Here is a 7,197-nt window from a genome sequence, read left to right on the forward strand (position 1 = left end):
GCGAATATCGGCGACAAACGTATGAGGTTCTTTCTCGGTTGCAAAAAAAAGGAAGAAGAACATTTAAGTCACCGAAGAGAGACAACAAACAATCAGTTAGCAAAAACACTTACGGGCGAGTTCCGCTCCTCAAGGAATCCTCTGGGGTTTGCCACCACATGCTCGGTTTTGATATAGAAGAAGTTGAAATAAAATCGATGATTTGTCTTATCATCCATTTTCACCACCAGTCCCTTGGTCCCACGGTGGCGGAGGTGTATCATAGTACCCCTATGAAAGCTTAGCGCGAAAAGATGCAGCAGATGGCGGATGGAAATCCCACGGTTGGCCAGCTCCGCATACTTTATCAACATAAGAAAGAGTTTGTAAATATATGGAGAGAGTTGGGCCGGACAAATGTTGTAGTAGCGACAGAATTCCTCCGCCAACGAGGGAAGGGGAAGAGAATAGCCCACTTGGAACGGGTATGCGTAAAATGAGCAATACCCAGGATGATGAATTTGGATTACGTCGTTCCCAGCTGGGACCATATCGATGTGAGCAGGAATATTGTACTTGGTCCTAAGCTCAGCAAGATGGGTTGCTTCCATCTCAGATATTACAGGCTCAGGCTCGTCCGCAGGTGACTTTGAGAAGTCCGACCTGGAGCCTGAATTACGAGGAATGATTTCCTCCATAGTGGGAAAGCTTTCATCCTCTGCAACAATGGCTTCCCCTTCATTATGAGAGGGCATGACTATTGACAACGGAACCAGGTCAAAGGTCCCTTCAGAGTTGGAAGATGCAATATCCATCTTATGTTATGTATATGCGAAGGAATTGAAAGTGCAGAAGTGATAATGGCGAAAGTTATTGAAAGTAGGAACACAGAAAGAAGAAGAAGAAGAGAAGAAAAGGTGCAGGTTCAAAAGATTAGAAAATGTAAAGGTTCATTCAAAGGGTTTCCCCTCTTTATTTGTAGAGAACATCGGTGCTCAGGTCGAGACAATTAACCGCCAAATGCATAGGGATCGAAATGATAAGGGTACGGGAAATGATGCAACGCATTGGGAAGACGTGTAATGATGACGCATAAGGCTATGACGTCACTCTGAAACAACGTCATTAAGTGTGGCTCTCAAAACGCCATGTCACCATCTCAGCTGCGATTCTCAATACTCAACCTCCCCATCCGAATTTCTCAAAATGTGAATAATGAAGTCCACTCATTGAGGTCGACAAAAAGATGACCTTGATAAGCGGAGAGACTAACTGTATGGGTCAAAATCTGATTGAGAAAATTCGACACGAAGAGGTGATTATCGTGAGATTTGTAACTTACCATGGGCAGTTTGGTCGAGTTCGATCAGTGGTCAACAAAACAAGTCGTTGAGTGACTCATCAGGGCCGAGGTCGAGCAGCATGAACAGAAGTAACGGCTAGTATATCTTTGGAACCTTCAAAGGGAATATTCTATTGAATATTCCTTCTTTTGTACCTTTTAGGGTTCTTTGGGAATATCCCATCTGGGAGGGGTTAGATGAGATGGTGCGCCAGGTTCCACCTGCTGAGAAGTTATTCATAGGAGGGGATTTCAATGGTAATATTGGGTCGACTGCAGGTGGTTATGGCGAGGTGCATGGAGGCTTTGCTTTTGGGGAGAGGAATGGATGAGGTACCTCGTTGTTGGACTTCGCTAAGGCTTTTGGGCTGGCGATTGCGAACTCTAGATTTTCGAAGAGGGAGGAACATTTGGTTACTTTTCAAAATGCAGTGGCAAGGACTCAAATGGACTATTTCCTCCTTAGGAGGTGTGATAGAGGGTTGTGCAAGGATTGTAAGGTGATTCCAGGTGAGATACTCGTGACACAACATAGGCTCTTGGTGATGGACATTGGTATTATGTTAAAGAAGAGTAAAAAGCTTGCTCGACGAAGACCGAGAATCAGGTGAGGAGCCTTAACTAAGGATAAAGCCCAAGAGTTGGAAGGGCGATTTTCAGCTATGGGAGCTTGGAGGAGTAGTGGTGACGCGAACACTATGTGGACAGCGACAGTAGACTGTATAAGGGAGGTTGCGATAAAGGTGTTAGGGGTCTCGATGGGTGTCCCCGGTGGGCACAAAGGAGACTGGTGGTGGAATGAAGTGGTCCAAGGTAAAGTGGAAGCGAAGAAGGCGGCGTACCTGAAATTAGTGGGGAGCATATGTGAGGAAGAGAGGCGGGCATGCATGGAGAGGTATAAGGTAGCTAGGAAGAAAGCTAAGATGGCGATCACTGAGGTTAAGACTACGGCTTATGGTCGTATGTACGAGGAACTGAAGGGAAAAAAAGGGGAGAAAAAGTTATTCCAGCTGGCCAAGTTGAGAGAGAGGAAGGCTCGGGATTTGGACCAAGTGAGATGCATCAAGGACGAAGATGGTAGATTATTGATGGAAGATGCCCAGATTAAGAGGAGATGGTAGAGTTACTTTAATAAACTTTTGAATGAAGAAGGGGATCAAGATATTGTGCTAGGCGATTGGAGAATTTCGAGAGTCACCGTGACTTTCGGCACTGCAGGCGTATTACGGTTGAGGAGGTCATGGGAGCTATGCGTAAGATAAATAGGGGTAAAGTGACCGGGCTAGATGAGATACCTGTGGAATTTTGGAAGTGTAAGGGAAGAGCGGGTTTGGAATGGTTGACTGAGTTGTTTAATATTATTTTTAAGGCGAAGAGGATGCCAGATGAGTGGAGGTGGAGTACAATGGTTCCGTTGTATAAGAACAAAAGGTGATATCCAGAGTTGTAACAATTATAGGGGTATCAAATTACTAAGTCATTCCATAAAAGTGTGGGAGAGGGTGGTTGAAGCGAGGGTAAGGATAACAGTGTCTGTATCTGACAATCAGTTCAGTTCATACCGGGTCGTTCTACTACCGAAGCTATAGACCTTGTTAAGAGGTTGGTAGAACTGTACAAAGAAAGGAAGAAGGATCTGCACATGGTATTTATTGGCCTAGAGAAAGCGTATGACAAGGTTTCTAGAGAAGTTCTCTGGAGATGCTTGGAAGCAAAAGGTATGTTGGTTCCCTACATTATGGCGATTAAGGGCATGTACGATGGGGCTAAGACTCAGGTTAGGACAGTAGAAGGCGACTCTGAGCATTTTCCAATTGTAATGGGGTTACACCAAGGTTCTACGCTCAATCCACTCTTATTCGCCCTGGTGATGGACGCGTTAACATACCATATTCAAGTGGAGGTGCCATGGTGCATGCTATTCGCCGATGACATAATTCTGATTGATGAGTCGCAAGCCAGTGTTAACAAGAGGCTGAAGGTTTGGAGACAGACTCTTAAGTCTGAGGGTTTCAAACTGAGCAGGACGAAGACGGAATACTCAGAGTGTAAGTTCACCACTGAGCTAGGGGAAGTGGGCTTGGATGTGAGGCTTGAATCGTAGGTCATCCCAAGTAGAGGCAACTTCAAATACCTTGGGTCGACTATCCAAGGCAGAGGAGAGATCAATTCTATGTCACACACTGTATTGGGGTAGGATGGATGAAGTAGAGATTAGCATCTGGAGTCTTGTGTGACAAAAGAGTACCACCGATACTCAAAGTTAAGTTTTATAAAGCAATGGTTAGACTGGCCATGATGTATGGGGCTGAGTGTTGACCTGTTAAGAACTTACATATCTAGAAAATGATAGTAGCAGAAATTAGGATATTAAAGTGGATGTGCAGACACACTAAGATGGATAAGATTAGGAACTATGATATTCGAGAGAAAGTGTACATGGCTCCCATTGATGACAAGATGCGACAAGCGATGCTCAAATAGTTCGGGCATGTTCAGAGAAGAAGCCTAGATGCTCCAGTAAGGAGGTGTGAACGGCTGGTTGTGAAGGGTACGAAAGAGGTAAAGAGCAACCTAAGAAGTATTGAAAAGAGATGATTAGGCAGGATATGGCAAAGCTTCAGATTTCCAAAGACATGACACTTGATAGAAAGATGTGAAGGGTACGAAAGAGGTAAAGAGCAGCCTAAGAAATATTGGAAAGAAATGATTAGGCAGGATATGGCGAAGCTTCAGATTTCCAAAGACATGACACTTGATAGAAAGATGTGTAGGTCGAATATTAGGATTGTAAATTAGGAGATAGTCGAGTATTACCTTACTTTGTACCTTTGTAAGATTATGTCTAATAGGGTTTTTATCTAAGATAGCTAGTAGAAATATTGTATCTTATTATTTTACTTTTCAGTACATGACCTATTTACTAGCTATTGTTTCTTTTTGTCTTTTTTTTTCTTGAATTTTGCATCTTTCCTCTGAATTTAATGTTATCCTTATTTTTCATATAATTTCTATAGTGATACGAATATTGTCTTTATTTTCTTGAACCGAATTTTTTTTTTGAAAACAATCTCTCTACTCCTTCGAGGTAGGGATTATTGTTGTAAAAATACATGATGCACAATTAACACTTTGTTTTTAGTATGATACATATTCACATTAGTTATTTTAGTATGAATAGCTTGATTTGGGTTCAATATATTCAGTGGCAGCTCCGCATTGGCATATTTACGCTTTGAGACAGAATGTTTCACAGCCTAAAACACACGTGATTCCTGAAAATATTATATATTCCATCTATTTTTTCATGTGAATTTATTTTCTTTTTAATCCTTGCCAAAGGATGACTCATTTTCTTTTTTAGAAATAATTTATCTTTACAAATTAATTTATAATCACACAAAATATGTGTCATATTTCCACCCAAGGTTTAAAAGGCTTCTCTTTATCTTAACATAAATGTGGCACATCTTCCAAGCTCAGTAGATACTAAACCATCATGAGATACGAACGCTTCTGATTCTCTGAGGAGTCTTTACTTGTAGGGTTAAGACAAATTAGAGGTTCCCAATTTTTCAAGGACAGTTTCTAGTGTAAATAGAAAAAAATTCTAGCACAAATTTTTGGTCCAAAACTAATTCAAAGAGAAAAACGCTTGCCCGAACGAGACATTTGAGGTAAAACGATATTACCAAAAATTTTAGAACTATTACTGCTATATATTTTGTATAAAGTATTCATTTATCAAATTTATATGGAAGTTCCTATGCTTAGTTATTCCTCTACTTCTATCAGAAAGCACATTTCAAATTTAAATCGTCCTATAATTATCAGCTTAATCACATTTCTTTGTTCTAATAATTGATTTTGCCCAGCCATTGTTGACATAACAAGCCAATTGGGAGAAGAAATGTAAGTGGCGTTTCCAGGATAGTATGGCACAGGTAAGAGTCCATCAATCAGGATATAACCACTTCCAATATGGCGCCTAAGCCATTATGCCTGAGAGGAATTGTTTATCCCCCAGAATTGGTAATAGGCGCAATATATTCTTCTAATAATTCCATCTACCTAATTCAATCCAAAAAGATAAGAAAAACAATATGATTTGGGAAATAAAGTTATGCTCAGTGGAAGGAGAAGTCGTTAATTAAATGAGCTCACGGAAAAGGCTTTCAAAACCTTCTTCCACTGCCCTATTACACCCCTACGGTGCTTTGTCTCATCACTGCATGATCTTTCCCATTAAATCTCTTATTGAAGAAATCCAATGAAATTATAATAAATACTGAAAAATATAACTTTTGAGATACTTATTGTAAAACATTTTCAAGGGCCTCAGTGTGTGTAACATTCAGATCATTGATAATTAAACCTCACTGAAATCCGCTAAGATAATTTGATTTATCATCATAAGCCCCTAATTTAAAACAACTAACATATCAAAAGATAAATCAAATAATAAAGACTTTAACACGAACATAAAAATGTATTTCAAAATATACAATTTTTTGATTCAGGAAAAAAAACAAAGAAGGATGAAGAAAGTGTGTGCTCAGACAGCCAAGGGTTTGTCTTCAACCAAAAGGGAATGAATCCCCAGGATCAGAAACTCTAGTCCACATAATTTGCTTCCTCACCACACACATATTTAAGTAAAAAACAAAACAAATTTTAAGAAGAGATGAATAAAGGAAAAAAGAAACTGAAAATAAAAAAAAAAAACACATGACAAAGGAACTGAATCGAGAATGAATCTTAGCTACAAGGAAGAAGGAAACGCAGCAAACAGCAGTACCAGAAATGGGCCAATGAAAGATGTAGAGGAGAGGAGATGTATATATAGGAGGTATCAGTATTAGACGCAGCTAGGGTTTTGTTTACAGTTGGGGCGGGGTGAACTTTCGCTAGGGTTTTGAGTGAAATCAAATGGGCCTGTAGAAATACGAGCTTCGTCTGGAGTTTGGATCGCAATTTAGTTGTTGGGTCAATAGGCTTCGCAGCACTGGGCCAAATAATTGCACAAATATGACATGTCCTTAACTTTGGGAGGAAACTACACCTTATACCCACAAAAACCAAAATATTTACTCGCTTTTACCCATTTTGAAAATAGTTACAATATCTACCTACCCCACCTATATTAATTACCCGGCCTCCCTATCACTGTTTCTCTATAATTTTAAAGTTTAAAGTTTTCTTATATGTTCCCCTGTTTTTCTCCCTATTTTCTCTTTCTTCCTTTTACAACATTAATTCTCATATTCTTCCAATAAGCAATTCCTTTTATTCTTAAATTCTCTCATCCATATATCATTAGCAAGAAAGTTAAGTAGGAAAAAGCTTTCAGTGAGTCTTATCCTTTATCCAATAGAGAAATATTACAAAGTAGTGGATCCAAATTTAGATCTGAAGAGAAAAATTGGAACTTTATGTGTATGAGTTCAAACTTTTAGGTCTGAATCTTCAATAGATCGATCTTCATTAAGATGTTCAATCCAAGCTTCCCTTATACTTTTTGTGTGTATGAAGACCCACCATTGTTGAGCTTGAAGCTTCTAAAACGAAAATTTTATTTTGAAGATTTATTGTTTGATTTGATGTGGGTGCTATAAAATATTGCTTAAAGTACCTTCGTGTAGCTTCCCAAATCTGAATTTTTATGTGTGTTTGAATATCTACCATTGTTGGCTTGAAGCTCAATTTTTGTTTTTGAAGATTTCTTATTTTATTCAAAGTGGGTGTTATTAAATATTGCTCATAGTATCTTCTAGAAATTCATACTGAAATTTGATCATATTTGAAGTTGATTTGAGATGATTAAGATTGAATATTTTCACTGAAAATAGAAGAACACAGTTAATTAATAGTATACT

General features: G+C 39.1%; 4 non-coding genes across 4 annotated transcripts; all 4 read right to left on the reverse strand.

The window, feature by feature from the left end:
* Nucleotides 1-5,229: 5,229 nt before the first annotated feature.
* Nucleotides 5,230-5,355, reverse strand: LOC142165644 (small nucleolar RNA snoR80). The gene has a single exon (XR_012696298.1). It is a non-coding gene; the product is annotated as a small nucleolar RNA snoR80 (small nucleolar RNA).
* An 88-nt stretch (nt 5,356-5,443) lies between these two features.
* Nucleotides 5,444-5,556, reverse strand: LOC142165631 (small nucleolar RNA Z152/R70/R12). Its single transcript, XR_012696290.1, has one exon. It is a non-coding gene; the product is annotated as a small nucleolar RNA Z152/R70/R12 (small nucleolar RNA).
* Nucleotides 5,557-5,654: 98 nt separating this feature from the next.
* Nucleotides 5,655-5,741, reverse strand: LOC142165630 (small nucleolar RNA R11/Z151). The gene has a single exon (XR_012696289.1). It is a non-coding gene; the product is annotated as a small nucleolar RNA R11/Z151 (small nucleolar RNA).
* Nucleotides 5,742-5,868: 127 nt separating this feature from the next.
* Nucleotides 5,869-5,970, reverse strand: LOC142165629 (small nucleolar RNA Z157/R69/R10). The gene has a single exon (XR_012696288.1). It is a non-coding gene; the product is annotated as a small nucleolar RNA Z157/R69/R10 (small nucleolar RNA).
* Between the last annotated feature and the right edge of the window lie 1,227 nt (nt 5,971-7,197).

The sequence above is a fragment of the Nicotiana tabacum genome, chromosome 10 (genome assembly GCF_000715075.1).
Source record: "Nicotiana tabacum cultivar K326 chromosome 10, ASM71507v2, whole genome shotgun sequence".
NCBI classification, from domain to species: Eukaryota; Viridiplantae; Streptophyta; class Magnoliopsida; order Solanales; family Solanaceae; genus Nicotiana; species Nicotiana tabacum.